Raw genomic sequence first — 22639 nt, forward strand, 5'->3', positions numbered from 1 at the left:
TCCCAAAATATAGATTTCTTCTTCCACATGGGTGCGTGTCCCTAAGCGTCATTCGGAACAGCTAGTCCGCCGGGACCCTTTCCAAAGATTACGTGTAAATCATTGACCATAGCAAGTACGTGATCACCGGTACGCATGGCGGGCTTCTTCCGGTGATCTGCCTCGCCTTTGAAATGCTTGCCTTTCTTTCGACATTGATGGTTGGTCGGAAGAAATCGACGATGGCCCAGGTACACATTCTTCCTGCTTTTGTCCAGGTATATACTTTCAGTGTCATCTAAACAGTGCGTGCATGCGTGGTATCCCTTGTTTGTCTGTCCTGAAAGGTTACTGAGAGCGGGCCAATCATTGATGGTTACAAACAGCAACGCGTGCAGGTTAAATTCCTCCAGTTTGTGCTCATCCCACGTACGTACACCGTTTCCATTCCACAGCTGTAAAAGTTCTTCAACTAATGGCCTTAGGTACACATCAATGTCGTTGCCGGGTTGCTTAGGGCCTTGGATGAGAACTGGCATCATAATGAACTTTCGCTTCATGCACATCCAAGGAGGAAGGTTATACATACATAGAGTCACGGGCCATGTGCTGTGATTGCTGCTCTGCTCCCCGAAAGGATTAATGCCATCCGCGCTTAAACCAAACCATACGTTCCTTGGGTCAGCTGCAAACTCAGCCCAGTACTTTCTCTCGATTTTTCTCCACTGCGATTCGTCAGCGGGTGCTCTCAACTTCCCGTCTTTCTTACGGTCCTCACTGTGCCATCGCATCAACTTGGCATGCTCTTCGTTTCTGAACAGACGTTTCAACCATGGTATTATAGGAGCATACCACATCACCTTCGCAGGAACCCTCTTCCTGGGGGGCTCGCCGTCAACATCACCAGGGTCATCTCGTCTGATCTTATACCGCAATGCACCGCATACCGGGCATGCGTTCAGATCCTTGTACGCACCACGGTAGAGAATGCAGTCATTAGGGCATGCATGTATCTTCTGCACCTCCAATCCTAGAGGGCATACGACCTTCTTTGCTGCGTATGTACTGTCGGGCAATTCGTTATCCTTTGGAAGCTTCTTCTTCAATATTTTCAATAGCTTCTCAAATCCTTTGTCAGGCACAGCATTCTCTGCCTTCCACTGCAGCAATTCCAGTACGGTACTGAGCTTTGTGTTGTCATCTTCGCAATTGGGGTACAACCCTTTTTTGCGATCCTCTAACATGCGATCGAACTTCAGCTTCTCCTTTTGACTTTCGCATTGCGTCCTTGCATCGACTATGACCCGGCGGAGATCATCATCATCGGGCACTGGTTCCTCTTGATCTTCAGCAGCTTCCCCCCTTGCAGCATCATTGGGCACATCGTCTGGTTCCTCTTGATCTTCAGCAGCTTCCCCCGTTGCAGCATCACCGTATTCAGGGGGCACATAGTTGTCATCGTCCTCTTCTTTTTCGCCGTCTTCCATCATAACCCCTATTTCTCCGTGCCTCGTCCAAACATTATAGTGTGGCATGAAACCCTTGTAAAGCAGGTGGGTGTGAAGGATTTTCCGGTCAGAGTAAGACTTCGTATTCCCACATATAGGGCATGGACAACACATAAAACCATTCTGCTTGTTTGCCTCAGCCACTTCGAGAAAATCATGCACGCCCTTAATGTACTCGGAGGTGTGTCTGTCACCGTACATCCATTGCCGGTTCATCTGCGTGCATTATATATAATTAAGTGTGTCAAAAACCATTACAGAACATCATGAATAGATAATTAAGTGACCACATTAATAGAATTTCATCATCACATTAGAACCAAAGTACATACATAGTTCTCATCTAACAACATATATATAGCTCTCCAGAGCATCTAATTAATTAAACCATACATTGAAACTATGTAAAACATTTCAATGTGAAAACAAATGCGATCATAATCGCAACCAAGGTAACAATTGATCCAACGGCATAATGATACCAAGCCTCGGTATGAATGGCATATTTTCTAATCTTTCTAATCTTCAAGCGCATTGCATCCATCTTGATCTTGTGATCATCGACGACATCCGCAACATGCAACTCCAATATCATCTTCTCCTCCTCAAATTTTTTTATTTTTTCCTTCAAGTAATTGTTTTCTTCTTCAACTAAATTTAACCTCTCGACAAGAGGGTCGGTTAGAATTTCCGGTTCAACCACCTCCTAGATAAATAAAATCTATGTCACGTTGGTCGGTATATTTGTCATAAACAATAAATGAACCAAATAGTTATAAAAAGATAATATATACCATATCCGAATCATAGACAGGACGAGGGCCGACGGGGGCGGATACCAAAACCATCGCACTATGTAATAAGAAGGAATAATAAAAGTAATAAAATTAGACAAGTAACTATCTAAAGTAAGAATTTTTTCCTTTCAGAAAGAAGATAAGAACAAGAGGCTCACCACGGTGGTGCTGGCGACGAGATCGGCGCGGGCGATCGACAGCGGTGAAGACGGGGACGGGACGTGACGGACCGCTAAACCTAGACAAATCTCCGGGAAAATGGAGCTCGGAGGTCGAGTTTCAAGAGGACAAAGATTAACTAGTGTGGCTCAGACATTTCATCGAACACCTCATGTGCATAGGAGGTGAGCTAGAGCACCCAAATGCCCTCCCCTCGCCGGCCAGAAAAAACAGAGCACTCTGGAGTGCTCTGCTGTGGCGATGGGGTATATATAGGGAACTCATTGGTCCCGGTTGGTGGCACCAACCGGGACTAAAGGCCTTTGGTCCCGGTTGGTGCCACGAACCGGGACCAATGCCCCCTTTAGTCCCGGTTGGTGGCACCAACCGGGACCAAAGGCCTTGTGCTGCCCCGCATCAAAAGTTTAGTCCCACCTCGCTAGTTGAGAGAGCTCGAGAGTGGTTTATAAGCGCTGCTGCGCCCACCCTCTCGAACTCCTCTCAACTGCAGGCTTTCGGGCCTAACTGTTCTCTTTGCCTGTGGGGCCTACTGGGCCTTCTGCGGGCCTGAATCCTGGCCCATGGATGGGTTTCTAGTCGTATTCAGGCCGTGGTGGCCCAGTAGGTGGCATAATTTCTTTCCTCTGTTTTTTTCTCTTTTGCTTTATTTGTTTTGTTTTGTTTCTACTTACAACAAAAAACTTATTTATTTTATTTCTAATTACTTATGTATTTTACTTTAATTATTTTATTTTATTTATTTTACTGCTGCTATTTTTATTTATTTTACCACTGCTATTTTTACTTAATTTATTAAGGTTTATTTATTGTAGTTACTATAGTTTATTTTATTTTATTTTATTAAGGTTTACGAGCTGTGGGAGGGACGAGGGGTGGCGACGTGCTGTGGGACACGATGCAGGGGCCGAGGAGGGAATTTAGGGTTATGTTTTTATACGGGAACGGTTAGACGGGCTTTAGCGGGCTTTCACCGGGCTTGTGGGGTTTTACCAGGTCATCGATAAGAGTTTTCAAAAATGTCATTAGAAATCCGTCATGGATTAACAGGTTTCTTGTAGTGATATGTCGAGCACAATGAGTGGTGATCCTCCGGCCTCCCACTCGCACGCAGCCGCCGCCACCCTCCCGCTCGCTCGCCGCCGCCGTCGTCACCAGTCCCGGCCATGGCGCCGTCGTGCCCCTGAAGACCTATTCATCTTGCCTGAAGGTGATCCTGTGTCAGATCCTGCACGATACCTCATCACTACAACACGTCGGCGGCGGTGTATGAGGCGTCCATGGCCCTGGTGGCGCCTTCAAGGGAGGACGCATGATCTTCAAGGGAGGACAGGCCATCAGATTCATCCACTTGGTAGCGTCTTTGTTCATCCAGGTTTGACGATTCATCTTTTCATTATCTAGTCTCTCAGGGATGTCAAACGTACCCTCAACAACTAACGTCAGCATTTATTTTGTTCTGTAGTGAACCCCGTCGATGAATGCATGTCTGTTGCCGTGGCTAGAGAAACTTCTACATATCCACATCCTGATAACCAACAAGATAAGTAGCAGCTTTGATATGGAGGTATTTTCCTTCACTGCGTGCTTTTTCTTTGTGCCCTTTACTGTACTGTAGTAGCATTTGCTAAATTGCATTGAGAGAATAGGACGGCACAACAAGCTAGGGCTTCAAGAAAACCAACCAAATTCCTTTTTTTTGGGATCAACCAACCAAATTGCTGTAATAGCACGATCCGCAAGACCTAGAAGGGATCTACACATGACATCGGTGGCTTCTCCTCCGCCTGCTATTTGCCGCTTTGACACTGTTGACAGATCCGAGTTCCACCTGCTAGGCTCGAATGGTAGATGTTACGGGCAACTGTATGTGAATCTCACTCCAAGGGATCGCCCTTCTCTATCCCAGATATGGCGGTTATGGAGTTGATGGCTCGTGTTTTTTTTCTCTTTTGCTTTATTTGTTTTGTTTTGTTTCTACTTACAACAAAAAACTTATTTATTTTATTTCTAATTACTTATGTATTTTACTTTAATTATTTTATTTTTATTTATTTTACTGCTGCTATTTTTATTTATTTTACTGCTGCTATTTTTACTTAATTTATTAAGGTTTATTTATTGTAGTTACTATAGTTTATTTTATTTTATTTTATTAAGGTTTATTTAGTTTTATTTATTTTATTAAGGTTTATTTATTTTATAAATATAAAAAAATAAACATAGATGCGCTTATAGAGAAAATTGAACCTAAATTCACAGTAAATTTCAATTTACTGTGAATTTAGGTGAAATTCCCTGTATAAGGGCATCTATTTTCACTTTAAGAGAAGCTCAACAAGGCATAGAGGGACGGGCTTATAAACTGGTGTGAGCGCCCTTTGGTTGGCGAGGTGGGACTAAACACTGGCCGCAACTAGGACCAGCCCTTTAGTCCCGGTTTGTGGTATGAACCGGGACTAAAGGTTCGTGACTGAACCGGGACTAATGTGAATATTGCCCTGTGACCAAAGCCCAGTTTTCTACTAGTGTAGGCACCTCTTCATAGTTTTCCTAGGTGTGATCGTGTAGCTTAAAATTTTGTTCCTGTAGCATGTTCCCCCTACACAATGCTTCGGCATATGGGTTGACAGGTGCGAGGATGCCAGTGACCTGGTATACCATGCCATAGAAGTTGTTGGCGTTTGTGTTGAGTAGCGTCACAAGGGCTCGACGTAACGTGCATACCCGCTTCCTCTTCGATGGCTTGCCAGACACCCACGCAATTGGGATCCTTGTTACTGCCATCATCGGGTTGTTGTCATGCCCGATGTTGGTATCATGGTAGCAACGGTGTAGGAGATGATCCTCAAGTCCACCGAGCTTTCGTGCGATGTTGGCTGACCTCGCGCCGTGCTCCTCTTCAACTGCACGCCGACGATGAGCATGCCCCACCTCTCTGTGTGGTCCATCGAGTTGCACAGGAAGCCCCACATCCATTGCGCGGCCGTCGATCACATCGGCGAGCGTAGGCAATGACCACGTTGGGTGTGGCTATTTAAGCCTATAAGAGAACCGTCGACCTCCAAGACTGCCCCCTCCCCTCCTTCCTCTCCTGATCCGGCCAGCCCAACGAATCGAGCCACAGTGCCTTCCTTCCTCTCCTTCGGTGCCAGCAACCGCTATTAGTTCTTTGGCATTGTTGAACTATTCAAAGCCTCTCGGTCCAATTACACTCCCTCTCGAGTTTAGTGAGACCCACGCAATGATACATATCCAATTTGAGACGTGAGTGTCCACAGCTGAAGGTGCCGAGGGATCATCAGAGAAGACCGCCTTGGCACATGCCGCTAGTGTTTCGTGACCCTTTGGTTGATGTCGTGATGTTCCAGGCAGACGCATGACGTTTGAGTGGATGGAGAGAACGTGGGAGGATGGCAAGCACGAGGGGGGAAAGGAAGGAGTAGGGCGGCAATTAGTATAGCTACCTCATCAAAGGCACCAGTGGTCTAGTGGTAGAATAGTACCCTGCCACGGTACAGACCCGGGTTCGATTCCCGGCTGGTGCAGCCTTTTTCTTTGTTTTGCGGGATTGTGTTCTTGTTCTTGTAACTAACAACAGGAAATTTGACTAAATCTTGTTTTATATCTAGACTTGAAGAACAGTCCTGGCAGCAAAAAAGATGCTGATTAAAGAAATTAAATCTTCCTTTCTAGCCAAAACATACAAAAGTTATCATTCCCCAATATATCTCTTCAAGGGTACTGAGCCTGATTGTCTTGTCTGCCATTTTTCAGTCATATATGCATTCTGGTTTGCAGAAGAAGAATAGAGCCGAGCCCCTTGTCGACCGACCGATCGACGCCTGTTTTGTCAGCTGTGTTTCAGCTTGTATAGATACTCACACTTGCGTCGTATTCATTAGCTTGGCAAGGCCTTGACGAGCAACATTATGTGTTGTCAATCAGGTTGTCGACGTTCGTCGTCGGCGTTTCCTTCACATGCTTTTGTACCCACTGACTTAGCCTGTTTCAGAGATGCTGAGAAATTATTCCCTGCTGTTTTTTTTAAATCAACTATTCCTTACTGCTGATCTTGGTTTTGGTACTGCCACGGTACAGACCCGGGTTCGATTCCCGGCTGGTGCATCCTTTTTTGCAAATCAATTATTCCTTACTGTTGATCGTGGTTTTGGTACAGCCTCTGCTCATCCTCACTATTGTTGAAACCATGCTTCAAAGTGGGTTTCAGTCTTTTGGTCCCTCTTATGCATTCATCCATAGCAATTCAGCTGCTGCGCATCAAGCATAAGCCGCGTCGTGCCGCGCCGTCAGTAATCGCCGGTCATGCATGTGCGCCAAGGATGACACCGCCGTGCTCCCCGCTGAGGAAGGACGGCGACCAGAGGCCGTGCTACACCTTGACTTGTTGGATTTCTGATACTATTGGATCAAGTCGAGTTGCAGGAAGCAGCGTTCCACGGAAATACTATTGGATTTCTGAACAACGGACTCAGCAAAACAAAAAGATGCTTCAGGAAAGAGCTTTACACCACACCCATTTTTCTCATCTAGTTTTGTTTCTATCGGTCACATTTTTTTTCCTCTCTTCTTTCAAACCTTGCAATGTGTCTGCTACTTTGGTAATGGCCGACTGTAATTTAATTTGGCATATATATAAAAGCTAGAGAAAACAAAAGACTAGCTGCCTTAAAATAAGTTACAATAAGCATCATTCAAAACTAGGTATGAAAAGTAGAGGCTATGCAGCATTTGCCATATATTAAACTCGTTCAAAATCTCCACAGCTGAACATTTCTCTGCTTGTACATGGGCCACTAACCTCCTTCCTTCCAAGCTCTGCCTGAGGAGACGCTGCTGCATGTGCCAACAACACTCAATTAGTCCCACCTCGCCAGTTTAAGGGACGCGGGAGTGGTTTATAAGGCGATAGGGCTGGTTGTAGCACGACCTTACTTGAACAGGATCTGTTCTATAGGCTCATACCGCTGCATCCTTTACCAATATAAGGAGGCAAGCACTTCAGTTTGGTTGTGCATTCTGACCTCTGGGCCAGAGCGTGATTAACGGTGATGGGTGTTATCCAACGGTTGTAGAGGATCGTTCCTGCCTGGTTTCACACTGGTGCAGGATGGCCCAGAGGTTGTCTGACAGACTACAAAATTCTTTTTTTGACTTCTGCAACCCGTTCTTGTTCTGCAAACAAGTGAAGATCAGATGCATTTCTCCTTTTGAATTTCCTTAACCACGTAATCTTTCTCCTTGATCACACATCTGAAACCATATATGATAGTATGATTCAGTTCACAACATAGTGGTGGCAGTAAGACCAAAGAACATGCGCCCAGTTTAATTGTCCCCGCAGTAGCAAAGTCACCGCGGCATAACAAAATATAACAGAACACAGGCCAACTGACCACATGCATGATCCATCCATACATATATCTATTCATCTGGACCAGGCACAGGAGCTAAATCGCTCAAAATTTTTGCTTCGCGCAGTTCACGGCCCAAACTTTTAAACAAAACCCCCACCGATCCATGGACGGATCATATGCTTGGCTTCGTTCACGTTGAGGCCGATTCGCCGCCTTCATCCGACACAACGTGTCACACTGTATCCAGACGCACGAACGAAACCACAGATTCAGCTAGTGTTCAAGCGCCACTACAAGTCCAGTGCATGGATCACCTGCAAGTACAGAGGCGCAAACTTGCTTCGTGTTCATCAGGCATGGCCCTGATGACATTCTGCTCTCGATCAGGGCTGTCGATGTGCCCGACGAACAAGGTGAGTTGAAGGTGCCAGCTTCCTTCACGAGAGCGCTGCCAGCCAGCCCAGACGCGACGAACTGATCCTGTTTCAGAGAGATGCTGAGAAATTAAGATACAGTAATCATTGCTGCTGGTCTTGTTTTTGGTACTGCCCCTGCTAATCTTGGCTTCATTTCATCCCGTCGAAACCGTATTCCAAAGTGAATTTCAGTTTGAACTTTGAAACCATGTTCATGCTGGCAGTGTTTGCATGCCTCGGGTGCTTTGGCTTGGCGGCCCGAGTGCCTAGGATCATCGTGCTCCACACAGAGGACGACGCAAGAATCGCTTCGAATGGAAGTTCCAGCAAAATTAGTTTCCCTGCTACAGTACTTGAACAAAAACAAGTGTATGTTCGGTCTGATGTTCTGGAGTCGCCCTTTTTCTTCTTCTCTCCTATCTGGCAGTATGTCTGCTACTTTGGCACGGCCGACTGCTACTTAATTTGGTATTTCTGGCTTGTCTATTCCTTTGTCACCAACGACTCTTTATGCACTGGATCTGTTGCTTCGATCTGATCTTCCTGGACACTTAACCATCTGTTGTGCTGTTGATCTCTGAAATGCATAGTTGGTCACTTGCTCTGCTGGTTTCCTCTTGGATCTTCCTAATCAAGGCTTTGGACCAGTTCCAAATACCTGATCCACTAGCTCAAACAGCAATGCATTTCCCCTTGGGAAATGCAATATTTTTAACTATAATCCAAATTCTTGTCAGTTATTGATTGTTTTGTAGGTTAAGGATCAAGAAGAGAAGATGAAGAACATCAAGAAGATGAACTAGTAGAGGTTAAGCTAGGCTTTAGCTTTAGGTCTTCTATTTATTTTATTCTTTAATACGTTGTACCTCCTGGATACTTTGTAATTGTTCAAGTTATTAATATAATAATGTTTCTTATTTCCTATTTAGATGTGTTTCCATTTCATATATATGTGCATCCTTGTTATATATTTAGCTATTAGGGCATATAGCTATTTAAATTTGCAGGGCAGAAACAGGAACATCAAGAAAAAAATTAACCAAAACTATGCCGAAGGCTTTGCCGTCGGCATAGATTGCCACCAAGAGTACCCAGGCGACGACACGTGGCACATATATGCTGACGGCAAAGCCTTTGGCATAGGGTTGCGCTCGCCGATGCCAGCACGTGTTCAGACGGCGGCAGGCGAACAATGCGGTATGTTTTCTTTGCCGATAGTAAGGCTATGCCGACGTCCATTCGGAAAGCCGTTAGCATAGGCCTCTATGTCGATGGTCTGACAAAGAGACGCCGACGTGATCTACGTCGATGGCCCTATGTCGACGGCTGTCGTCGGCATTGCCATATGCTGACGGGATCCGGTTCTATGCCGAGGCCATCGGCAAAGGAGATCATTCTGGTAGTTTTGCTGATCTAGGAGAGGGGTTACAAGGTTTGAACCTATGGCGCGCTGTCTCTAGAGGAAGCAAAGTGGCATCCGGTTTGCACAATCACGCCATTCAGGAGACGCTGCCTCATTCCAGTTCGACTCGCCCGCAAATCCTAGTGCTCCTCCTCTCATCTTCCTCTCCTACACTGGCACAGAGAAGCGGGATACCAAGATGGTCTGAGGACGTAGTGTCGTGCGAGCAGAGGAGAGATGCGCATCCATGGGTTCAGTGGTCGGGGCAACGAAGGTACACGAGAAGGTTACGTTGTTGTTGTTCTCGTTGGCATGTAGGAGGAGGAGGGATGAGCGGCAGCATAGGGGGGGTGAGGTGTCTCATCTTCCGCCCCTCTTGTCGACCTTTGAATCTTTGATACCGAGGCTGGTTGCCCGACTGCTCACAGTTGCAAGGGTTTGGGGAGTTGTGGAGTCGTATTCAATAAGGAGGCCGCAATATCTATGCGCGATGAGCGACCTCTGGAAGAAGCGGCCCTCCACATAGGACAGTACAACGACTAGTAGAACGCCCGTGCGTTGCTACGGGCTACAATGCATATAAATTTAGATATTCAACATTATTTTTATGGAACATAATTCTTGTGCACATGACACGATATCATTATTCTTTTACCATTAAAACGGTTTTCTTGTTCCTCTATCCACTATCTCAGCTACTCATCCATCAATAGCACATATATGGCTCCCAACGCGGCGTATCCATCCCGACCACACCAACAACCACATACTTCAAATTTGAAACACATAACTGAATATTTGTGTATACATTAGACATATTCACTCAAGCAAACAAACAAATTTTATTTCTATGTAACACGACTTATAGTACCAGCATGCCTGGCTATGTTATTCCTCACGCCAAACTATATATTTTTCTCTGTCAACAACCTGTCCAAAAAGACTATGCCTAATTGCCTCAAGCTAGTACCATTCCACCACAAATGTGCAGAGGCATGCATCATCTATGCATGCCGGGTGCGGCCTTCCTACCTACTCGCATCTACCTGCTCATTGTCAAGTATAACCACGCTTCCAACGCGATATTATCCTGAGTAAAAATGCATGCAAAACATTACAAAAATCAAAATATCTAAATGTATAGCTTTCAAAAGATAAGATTTAATATAGCTTTCAACAGGATTAATGTGTAATATAATCAAGCATGGGCTAGATTATCATTGAGAAAGCATACTACAGAAGCAAGCCGAACACTGGTAGAAAAAAGCCCTTTAGTCCCGGTTCGCAACAGCCTTTAGTCCCGGCTGTGCAACCGGGACTAAATATGCGCGACTAAAGACCCCCCCCATTCAGTCGCGCCTCTTACGAACCGCGACTAAAGGCTTTAGTCCCGGTTCTCGTGGCTGACCGGGACTAAAGGCCGTCCACGTGGCCGCCAGGGGTCCGTCGGGGCGGAGGACCTTTAGTCCCGGTTCTCGTGGCTAACCGGGACTAAAGGCCTCCTCCGCAGGTTTAGGGTTTTAGCCCCCCTAAACCTGGTTTCTTTTTAATTTGTAGTGTTTTATTTCTTTTATATTTTATTTTGTGTTTTATTTTAATTTTGATGAGGTTTCAGTACACATATTCTACGGTACTATATACATGCATATGAAATTTCAAACAAGAAGAATTCAAGAGGAATATATAATATATATTCAATCTCAGGTGACCATATACAACTTCGAACAAGTTTCCATACACAATTAGGATGGATGACCATATACAACTTCGAACAAGTTTCAATCTCGGGTATGCATATAAATTTCTTCGTCCTCGGTATAGTGTTCTCCTTTAGGATTGATGACTTCCCTCATGAAAAATCCTGCTAATTCTTCTTGAATTGGTCGGAAGCGAGCTTCTGGACTAAGCCTCCTCCGCAAGTTATCCGTCGCGTTCCGCACGCTATCCGATGCCTTCCGCTCAGAGGTGTGTCTCCGGATGTTCTCACAAACATAGTATCCACATAGATTGGTCTCCGGTGGCTGCTTATCCACATTAACTAACCTTCTGAAATCTAGCTCATGTTTGAATTCACCGACAATTTCTTCTGAGAACCGTCTCCAAACCCTACAGGGCAAAGAAAATTAAATGAACAAGGGAGTTATTAGTTACTTGATATTAGGAAATGAACGAAAGAGACCGATCGATATAGAGCTCGAATGATTGAAAATAATTACTTTTGCAGCATTTTTCTCATGTCGGCCCAACGCTTTGGATCCGAATCCATAGAGTCCATGATTAGAACTCTGGAGGTATGAAGTTCAATATTTAGCAGAATCCAGTGGAACCTGCGGACACGTTACATGCACAGTCATGCATAACTCATCGATTAGACATACCATGCATGAAGTAAACAAAAGAGAATGGGCACAAGAGAGAAACACTCACCCAAAATGGTAAGGAAATAGAATATGACTTTTGAGTTGATGCTTTCTAAGAAACTTGTACAAGTCTTTCTCCACGTCTTCGGGGTGATTTTGTAAGACATGTCCATTAACGATATGTGGGTCAATGAACCCAACATCATGGATGTTTCTTATTTTGCATTCCCAAATCTTCAATCTGCATAATAGCGTACGCAACAATATAGTTAGACAATATATATATAGTGCAGGCAATGAAGAACGAGATGAGGTAGAAATAAATCACTTACAGAACGTAGCAACTCAGCATAGATTTGTCGAGGTCGCGCAGATTGAACAGCTGGAACAATTCACTCATATGAACTTGTACAGAGTACCGTTTGATGTGATGCTCCTCTGTAACATCCGCATAAACATATTCTTTGTCGGCCCATGTTATGAATTGCTTGTACCAACGTAGCAGATTTCGCATTTGTGGTGGTAGACTCTTTTCCCGCGCAGGCTTGACGAGAGGCCCATTCCGCACATATTGTAATGCTATCTCACATACTGGCGCATCCTCAAGGCCTAAGAAGGCACGAAGAGTCAAACCCATCTCGGACACTTGTTTCATGGCACTCGCTACAGTCAATCCAAGTGCTGCCGCAGCTGCTATGATCTCGGGGTCCTCTTCCGGACCGGCTTTCACTATGAGCGGAGGGATCGATTGTTTCTTCTGCATCCCGAGCTGGTCAACTTGTTTCCCGCTTTTTTTACTTTCTTCTTTCTCCTCCTTCAATATTTTTGCTTGCCTACGAAGTTCATGTCCATAGTCGTCAGGCATATTCAGCTCGGCTTGGGACGGTGTCGTCAAAAAATCCTTAGCCCACTTCTTTTGCTTCTCAGTGAATACTTGCTTGGGCTCAGGCTCTTTTATCGCCTTCATATCCGCCTTCCATTTCTCATAATCAGCAGACGCGGCCAATTTGGTTTCAGCTTCACTAAGTTCCCAAGGCCTTGGGAGGAGAGGCTTCAGTGATGGCTCCGGTACCCTTGTGGTCTTAGGTACATAAGGGTCCGGGTTAATAGTCCAGGAGCGGGTTTCCTTGCTGTCCGCCTGCTTCTGCTTCTTCGCCGGAGGTGGATTGGGGGGCGTCGTACCCGCCGGAGGAGGATTGGGGGGACGTCGTACCCGCCGGAGGTTGTGGATCGGGGGACGGCGTCGAATGGAGTGAAGGAGGTGTAGGTGAACCACCACGACCACCACCACCGCCACCACCGCCACCACCACCACCATCGGAGGGGGGTGGACTTGCTAGCCTTGGCGCCTCGCCTGGAAACACTATGTACTTCTTTTTCCATAGAATGATCTGGCGCTTGACATCTCCAAGTCTTCTCTCCCCTTCGGGTGTAGCTTTGTCAATCTCCAGGTCCTCAAACCCTTGGACTATGTCTTCCACCATGACGCGAGCATAGCCATATGCAATGGGGTTGTTGTGGTGGAGTGCTCCAGGTGTACAGGGTAAAGCACTGCCGCTAGCTACCTTCGTGGAAACGTTCCCCACGGGATAATGCAGATCACATTCTTTCATCTCCTTTACATCATCCACGGGGTAGTGAGGCTCCGGTGCACGAATCTCGATCATCGGTGCACTAGCACTAGGCGGGGCATCCGTGGAAGCCACGCTGCTTCTCCGCTGCTGGCTTCCGCGATCCGCTTCATGATCTTCATGCGGCCCTGCAGCCGATTTTTCTTTTACTATTTCATGCACGGTCTGCTTCAACTCATGGAGTTCCGATGCAAACTTCGCCATAAGATCTGCATCCCGGTCCGTCTTTCTCTTACGGCTTCTGTAACAGTACGGGTCATTGTCCTGGGAAAACCCTACTTTCCACGAAACTTTGCCTTTGCCTCGTACACGTCCTCCGTGTTCATCATTCCCGAGGGCTGTTGTCAGTGCGTCTTTCTCTCTGTTGAACTTGATCAAGCCCTCTTGAGCTTGGGTCATTGCGTCAATAAGGGCTTGGGTGGGAGCAAACTTTTTCTGCCGGTGAACACACACCCCTGTCTCCGGGTCTAGCGATCCCCCATGCCCGTACCACCAGCTTTTGGCCCTTGGGTCCCATCCCTCTGTACCTAGAGGGATTCCTCGCACCCTCAGGTCCTCCTCCATCTTCTGCCACCTAGGCTTCGAAAGGCGGTATCCTCCTGGCCCCATAATATGATGGAACTTTTTCTTACTCGCATTATCCTTATTTTTTTCGATATTTCCTTGAAATGCTCCGATTGCTTTTGCCTCACAAATTCTGGCCAATCACCTTTCAGTTTCTCATCTTGTCCATTGAAATCCGGAGTCTTGCCCTTGTTGACATAGTCACGGGTTAAATTTTTCTTGAAGTTCCGGAATGCTTCGCCCATCTTCTGAAGAGCGAACTCTTTAACTAGCCTCCTCCTCTCACGTCCACCCAGAACCTCGTTACCGAATTCATCGACTTTGTTGTATTCCGGAGGTAGAATGAAATGTTCCATAAGCTTTCTCCAGCAATCCTTTTTCGTTCTCTTGTCGACAAAACTGAAACCAAGACGTGCCTTCTTTGGCTCCTTCCATTCCTGGACGGTGATCGGGACGTTGTCTCTAACAACGACTCCGCATTGGTTGATAAACTTTGAGGTGTGCTGTAGGGGCTTGCCGGTTTCACTGACAAACTCAATGGCATATGTTTCTCCTGTTTACATCGCCTTGGATTTGCCACGCTTTGTCGTACTCGATCCGGCCGCGGGCTAAAAAAAGAAAGAGAGTCGCGCGCGTTAATACATATGTATTCACATTTCAGTAAGTTTGTATCACGAGAGGCTCAATGTATATATATACCTCGCCGGAGGTGGTTGCTACTTGCAATTCGAGATCCTCGTTTGTTGACGGTTGACCTCCGTCGACAATGTCCGTTCCTTCACCTTCTTGATCATCGACAATGTCTGTTCCACCGTCAAGGTTCAGAAAAGAAGAGACTACATCCATTCCTTCACCTTCACCTCCGTCGACAATGTCCGTTCCTTCACCTTCTTGCTCATATTCTGAGCCCGGCACATAAGGAATCTCGTTGTTGATGATGCCCGTTAAATAACGTTCAGCCTCCGGATCCCTAAGCGGCTCGGCTCTATCGTCCGCCATATGTCACTCCTGCATGTAGTAAAAATTCTTTAAGTATAAAGGAATTAAAAAATAAGATTAAGGGGACATAGAGGAGGAGGAATTAAAAAATAAGATTATTGAGTACTCCTTTTCTTCTTCCTTTTCTTTTTCCTTTTCTTATTTTGTTTTTTCCTTTTCTTCTTCCTTATCTTTTTCCTTTTCTTCTTCCTTTTCTTCTTCCTTTTCTTCTTCCTTTTCTTCTTCCTTTTATTTTTCCTTTTCTTATTTTGTTTTTCCTTTTCTTCTGTTTTGGTTTCTTTTGCATTGGTTTCTTTTGTTTTGTTTTCTTTGTTTTTCTTTTTGGTTTTCATTTGGTTTCTTTCTTCTCCCTTTTTTCTTCTTTTTTGGATTTCTTTGTTTTCTTTGTTTTTCTTTGTTTTTCTTTTTGGTTTGTTTTCTTTGTGTTTTGTTTTTCTTTGTTTTTCTTTTTGGTTTGTTTTCTTTGTTTTCTTTCTGTTTTGTTTTCTTTGTTTTTCTTTTTGGTTTTCTTTGGTTTTTTTGTTTTGTTTCTTCTTTTTTTCTTCATTTAACATTTAACATTTTCTTCCTTTTCTCTTTCTTCTTCCTTTTTTGTTTCTTCTTCCTTTTTTCTTCCTTTCTTCTTCTTCTTCTTCTTCCTTTTTCTTTTTGGTTTCTTTCTTCATTTAACATTTAACATTAACATTTTCCTTCTTCTTCCTTTTTCTTTCATTTGGTTTGTTTTCTTTTTGCTGTTGGTTTTGTTTTGTTTTGTTTTCTTTGTTTTTCTTTTTGGTTTTCATTTGGTTTTGTTTTCTTTTGGTTTTTCTTTTTCTTTCTTCTTCTTCCTTTTTCTTTCTTCTTCTTCCTTTTTCTTTTTGGTTTCTTCTTCTTCTTCCTTTTTCTTTCTTCTTCTTCCTTTTTCTTTTTCTTTCTTTTTCTTTCTTCTTCTTCCTTTTTCTTCTTCTTCCTTTTTCTTTCTTCTTCTTCGTTTTTCTTTCTTCTTCTTCCTTTTTCTTTCTTCTTCTTCCTTTTCCGGCGGCGGGAGGCGGAGGACGGCAGGCAGCGGGCGGCGGGCGGCGGGCAGGGGCAGGGCCGGGGGCGGCAGGCGGCGGGCAGGGGCAGGGCCAGGGGCGGCGGGCGGCGGGCAGGGGCAGGGCAGGGCAGGGGCGGCGGCGGCGGCGCGCTAGGGCAGGGCAAGGGCGGCGGCGGCGCTCACTGGGGGCGGGGCGGCGGCGCGCAGGGCAGGGGAAGTGGGGGGCGGCGGAGCTCACTGGGGCAGGGCGTCGGCGGCGGGGCAGGGCGTCGGCGTCGGCGTCGATCGGCGTCGGGGCAAGGCTTCGGCGTCGATCGGCGTCGGGGCAGGGCTTCGGCGTCGAGAGGAGAATGGGAGGTGGCGGAAACTGCTAAGTGCAGTATATATAGACAAACCTTTAGTCACGGTTGGGGAGGCGGACCACGACTAAAGGTACCCTTTAGTCGCGGTCCGCCTCCCCAACCGCGACTAAAGGGTACCTTTAGTCGCGGTCCGCCTCCCCAACCGGGACTAAAGGGTTTTGGCGCCGCTTTCGTTCCCGCGCAGAAAGAGCCTTTAGTCGCGGTTGGGGACACCAACCGCGACTAAAGGGTACCTTTAGTCGCGGCCCGCCTCCCCAACCGCGACTAAAGGTCCTTTTTCATATAAAATAAAACTAATTCATTTTAAAATCTTAAAAATACAATTATATATCAAAAAAATCAGAAAAATAAAACTAATTCATTTTAAAATCTTGAAAATACAAATAATATATCAAAAAAATCAGAAAAATAAAACTAATTCATTTTAAAATCTTGAAAATACAAATAATATATCAAAAAAATCAGAAAAATAAAACTAATTCATTTTAAAGTCTTGAAAATACAAATAATATATCAAAAAAATCAGAAAAATAAAACTAATTCATTTTAAAATCGAGGTGGACTATGGTGGAGGGGGGCACCGCACACGGCTAAAAGATCAAGCGATCAATTGTTGTGTGTCTAGGGTGCCCCCCTTGCTCCCGTATATAAAGGAGCAAGGGGGGGGGGAGGTGCGGCCGGCCAGGAGGGGCGCGCCAGGTGGAGTCCTACTCCCACCGGGAGTAGGACTCCCTCCCTTTTCCTAGTTGGATTAGGAGTGGAGGGGGAAAGAGGAGGGAGAGAGGAAGGAAAGGGGGGGGGGGGGCGCCGCCCCCCTCTCCTTTTCCTATTCGGACTAGGGGGGGGAGGGGCGCGCGGCCCTGGCCTGGCCGCCTCTCCTCTTCTCCACAAAGGCCCACTATGGCCCATTAAGCCCCCGAGGGGTTCCGGTAACCCCTCGGTACTCCGGTAAAATCACGATTTCACCCGGAACACTATCGATATCCAAATATAGGCTTCCAATATATCAATCTTCATGTCCGGACCATTTCGAGACTCCTCGTCATGTCCGTGATCACATCCGGGACTCCGAACAACCTTCGGTACATCAAAACATATAAACTCATAATATAACTGTCATCGAAACGTTAAGCGTGCGGACCCTACAGGTTCGAGAACTATGTAGACATGACTAAGAGACGTCTCCGGTCAATAACCAATAGCGGAACCTGGATGCTCATATTGGCTCCCACATATTCTATGAAGATCTTTATCGGTCAGACCTCATAACAACATACGTTGTTCCCTTTGTCATCGGTATGTTACTTGCCCGAGATTCGATTGCCGGTATCTTAATACCTAGTTCAATCTCATTACCGCAAGTCTCTTTACTCGTTCCGTAATACATCATCCCACAACTAACTCATTAGTTGCAATGCTTGCAAGGCTTAAGTGAGGTGCATTACCGAGAGGGCCCAGAGATACCTCTCCGACAATCGGAGTGACAAATCCTAATCTCGAAATACGCCAACCCAACAAGTACCTTCGGAGACACCTGTAGACCACCTTTATAATCACCCAGTTACGTTGTGACGTTTGGTAGCACACAAAGTGTTCCTCCGGTAAACGGGAGTTGCATTATCTCATAGTCATAGGAACATGTATAAGTCATGAAGAAAGCAATAGCAACATACTAAACGATCAAGTGCTAAGCTAACTGAATGGGTCAAGTCAATCACATCATTCTCCTAATGATATGATCCCGTTAATCAAATGACAACTCATGTCTATGGCTAGGAAACATAACCATCTTTGATCAACGAGCTAGTCAAGTAGAGGCATACTAGTGACACTCTGTTTGTCTATGTATTCACACAAGTATTATGTTTCCGGTTCTAGCATGAATAATAAACATTTATCATGATATAAAGAAATAAATAATAACTTTATTATTGCCTCTAGAGCATATTTCCTTCAGTCTCCCACTTGCACTAGAGTCAATAATCTAGATTACACAGTAATGATTCTAACACCCATGGAGCCTTGGTGCTGATCATGTTTTGCTCGTGGAAGAGGCTTAGTCAACGGGTCTGCAACATTAAGATCCGTATGTATCTTGCAAATTTGTATGTCTCCCAGCTGGACTAAATCCCGGATGGAATTGAAGCGTCTCTTGATGTGCTTGGTTCTCTTGTGAAATCTGGATTCGTTCGCCAAGGCAATTGCAGCAGTATTCACAAAAGATTTTCATTGGACCTGATGCACTAGGTATGACACCTAGATCGGATATGAACTCCTTCATCCAGACTCCTTCATTTGCTGCTTCCGAAGCAGCTATGTACTCCGCTTCACATGTAGATCCCGCCACGACGCTTTTTTTAGAACTGCACCAACTGACAGCTCCACCGTTCAATGTAAACACATATCCGGTTTGCGATTTAGAATCGTCCGGATCAGTGTCAAAGCTTGCATCAACGTAACCATTTACGATGAGCTCTTTGTCACCTCCATAAACGAGAAACATATCCTTAGTACTTTTCAGGTATTTCAGGATGTTCTTGACCGCTGTTTAGTGATCCACTCCTGAATTACTTTGGTACCTCCCTACTAAACTTATAGCAAGGCACACATCAGGTCTGGTACACAGCATTGCATACATGATAGAGCCTATGGCTAAAGCATAGGGAACATCTTTCATCTTCTCTCTATCTTCTGCAATGGTCGGGCATTGAGTCTTACTCAAGTTCACACCTTGTAACACAGGCAAGAACCCTTTCTTTGCTTGATCCATTTTGAACTTCTTCAAAACTTTGTCAAGGTATGTGCTTTGTGAAAGTCCAATTAAGTGTCTTGATCTATCTCTATAGATCTTGATGCCCAATATATACGCAACTTCACCGAGGTCTTTCATTGAAAAACTCTTATTCAAGTATCCCTTTATGCTATTCAGAAATTCTATATCATTTCCAATCAGCAATATGTCATCCACATATAATATTAGAAATGCTACAGAGCTCCCACTCACTTTCTTGTAAATACAGGCTTCTCCAAAAGTCTATACAAAACCAAATGCTTTGATCACACCATCAAAGCGTTTATTCCAACTCCGAGAGGCTTGCACCAGTCCATAAATAGATCGCTGGAGCTTGCACATTTTGTTAGCTCCCTTTGGATCGACAAAACCTTCCGGTTGCATCATATACAACTCTTCTTCCAGAAATCCATCCAGGAATGCAGTTTTGACATCCATTTGCCAAATTTCATAATCATAAAATGCGGCAATTGTAACATGATTTGGACAGACTTAAGCATCGCTACGGGTGAGAAGGTCTCATCGTAGTCAATCCCTTGAACTTGTCGAAAACCTTTTGCAACAAGTCGAGCTTTATAGACAGTAACATTACCGTCAGCGTCAGTCTTCTTCTTGAAGATCCATTTATTCTCAATTGCTTGCTGATCATCGGGCAAGTCAACCAAAGTCCACACTTTGTTCTCATACATGGATCCCATCTCAGATTCATGGCCTCAAGCCATTTCGCGGAATCTGGGCTCACCATCGCTTCTTCATATTTCGTAGGTTCGTCATGGTCTAGTAGCATAACATCCAGAACAGGATTACCGTACCACTCTGGTGCGGATCTCACTCTGGTTGACCTACGAGGTGCAGTAACAACTTGATCTGAAGTTCCATGATCATCATCATTAACTTCCTCACTAATTGGTGTAGGCGTCGCAGAAACCGGTTTCTGCGATGAACTACTTTCCAATAAGGGAGCAGGTACAATTACCTCATCAAGTTCTACTTTCCTCCCACTCACTTCTTTCTTGAGAAACTCCTTCTCCAGAAAGATTCCGAATTTAGCAACAAAAGTCTTGCCTTCGGATCTGTGATAGAAGGTGTACCCAACAGTCTCCTTTGGGTATCCTATGAAGACACATTTCTCCGATTTGGGTTCAAGCTTATCAGGTTGAAGCTTTTTCACATAAGCATCGCAGCCCCAAACTTTAAGAAACGACAACTTTGGTTTCTTGCCAAACCACAGTTCATAAGGCGTCGTCTCAACGGATTTTGATGGTGCCCTATTTAACGTGAATGCGGCCGTCTCTAAAGCATAACCCCAAAACGATAGTGGTAAATCAGTAAGAGACATCATAGATCGCACCATATCTAGTAGAGTACGATTACGACGTTCGGACACACCATTACGCTGTGGTGTTCCGGGTGGCGTGAGTTGCGAAACTATTCCGCATTGTTTCAAATGAAGACCAAACTCATAACTCAAATATTCTCCTCCACGATCAGATCGTAGAAACTTTATTTTCTTGTTACGATGATTTTCGACTTCACTCTGAAATTCTTTGAACTTTTCAAATGTTTCAGACTTATGTTTCATTAAGTAGATATACCCATATCTGCTTAAATCATCTGTGAAGGTGAGAAAATAACGATACCGCCACGAGCCTCAACATTCATCGGACCACATACATTTGTATGTATGATTTCCAACAAATCTGTTGCTCTCTCCATAGTTCTGGAGAACGGCGTTTTAGTCATCTTGCCCATGAGGCACGGTTCGCAAGTACCAAGTGATTCATAATCAAGTGGTTCCAAAAGTCCATCAGTATGGAGTTTCTTCATGCGCTTTACACCAATATGACCTAAACGGCAGTGCCACAAATAAGTTGCACTATCATTATCAACTCTGCATGTTTTGGCTTCAATATTATGAATATGTGTATCACTACTATCGAGATTCAACAAAAATAGACCACTCTTCAAGGGTGCATGACCATAAAAGATATTATTCATATAAATAGAACAACCATTATTATCCGATTTAAATGACCGTCTCGCATCAAACAAGATCCAGATATAATGTTCATGCTTAACGCTGGCACCAAATACCAATTATTTAGGTCTAAAACTAATCCCGAAGGTAGATGTAGAGGTAGCATGCCGACCGCAATCACATCGACTTTGGAACCATTTCCCACGCGCATCGTCACCTCGTCCTTAGCCAATCTTCGCTTAATCCGTAGCCCCTGTTTCGAGTTGCAAATATTAGCAATAGAACAAGTATCAAATACCCAGGTGCTACTGCGAGCATTAGTAAGGTACACATCAATAACATGTATATCACATATACCTTTGTTCACCTTGCCATCCTTCTTATCCGCCAAATACTTGGAGCAGTTCCGCTTCCAGTGACCAGTCTGCTTGCAGTAGAAGCACTCAGTCTCAGGCTTAGGTCCAGACTTGGGTTTCTTCTCCTAAACAGCAACTTGCTTTCTGTTCTTCTTGAAGTTCCCCTTCTTCTTCCCTTTGCCCTTTTTCTTGAAACTGGTGGTCTTATTGACCATCAATACTTGATGCTCCTTTTTGATTTCTACCTCCGCAGCCTTTAGCATTGCGAAGAGCTCGGGAATCGTCTTATCCATCCCTTGCATGTTATAGTTCATCACGAAGCTCTTGTAGCTTGGTGGCAGTGATTGGAGAATTCTGTCAATGACGCTATCATCCGGAAGATTAACTCCCAGTTGAATCAAGTGATTATTATACCCACACATTTTGAGTATATGCTCACTGACAGAACTATTCTCCTCCATCTTGCAGCTGTAGAACTTATTGGAGACTTCATATCTCTCAATTCGGGCATTTGCTTGAAATATTAACTTCAACTCCTGGAACATCTCATATGCTCCATGACGTTCAAAACATCATTGAAGTCCCGGTTCTAAGCCGTAAAGCATGGCACGTTGAACTATCGAGTAGTCATCAGCTTTGCTCTGCCAGACGTTCTTAATGTCGTCAGTTGCATCGGCAGCAGGCCTGGCACCCAGCGGTGCTTCCAGGACGTAATTCTTCTGTGCAGCAATGAGGATAATCCTCAAGTTACGGACCCAGTCCGTGTAATTGCTACCATCATCTTTCAACTTTGCTTTCTCAAGGAACGCATTAAAATTCAACGGAACAACAGCACGAGCCATCTATCTACAATCAACATAGACAAGCAAGATACTATCAGGTACTAAGTTCATGATAAATTTAAGTTCAATTAATCATATTACTTA

At 44.8% G+C, this 22639-nt stretch overlaps 2 non-coding genes across 2 annotated transcripts; both read left to right on the forward strand.

Moving 5' to 3' along the window:
• Nucleotides 1–5938: 5938 nt before the first annotated feature.
• TRNAG-GCC (transfer RNA glycine (anticodon GCC)) lies at nt 5939–6009 on the forward strand. Its single transcript has one exon. It is a non-coding gene; the product is annotated as a tRNA-Gly (tRNA).
• A 1398-nt stretch (nt 6010–7407) lies between these two features.
• On the forward strand, nt 7408–7618 carry LOC123146689 (small nucleolar RNA U3). Its single transcript, XR_006472894.1, has one exon. It is a non-coding gene; the product is annotated as a small nucleolar RNA U3 (small nucleolar RNA).
• The last annotated feature ends 15021 nt before the right edge of the window (nt 7619–22639 follow it).

Source organism: Triticum aestivum, chromosome 6D, assembly GCF_018294505.1.
Source record: "Triticum aestivum cultivar Chinese Spring chromosome 6D, IWGSC CS RefSeq v2.1, whole genome shotgun sequence".
NCBI lineage: Eukaryota > Viridiplantae > Streptophyta > Magnoliopsida > Poales > Poaceae > Triticum > Triticum aestivum.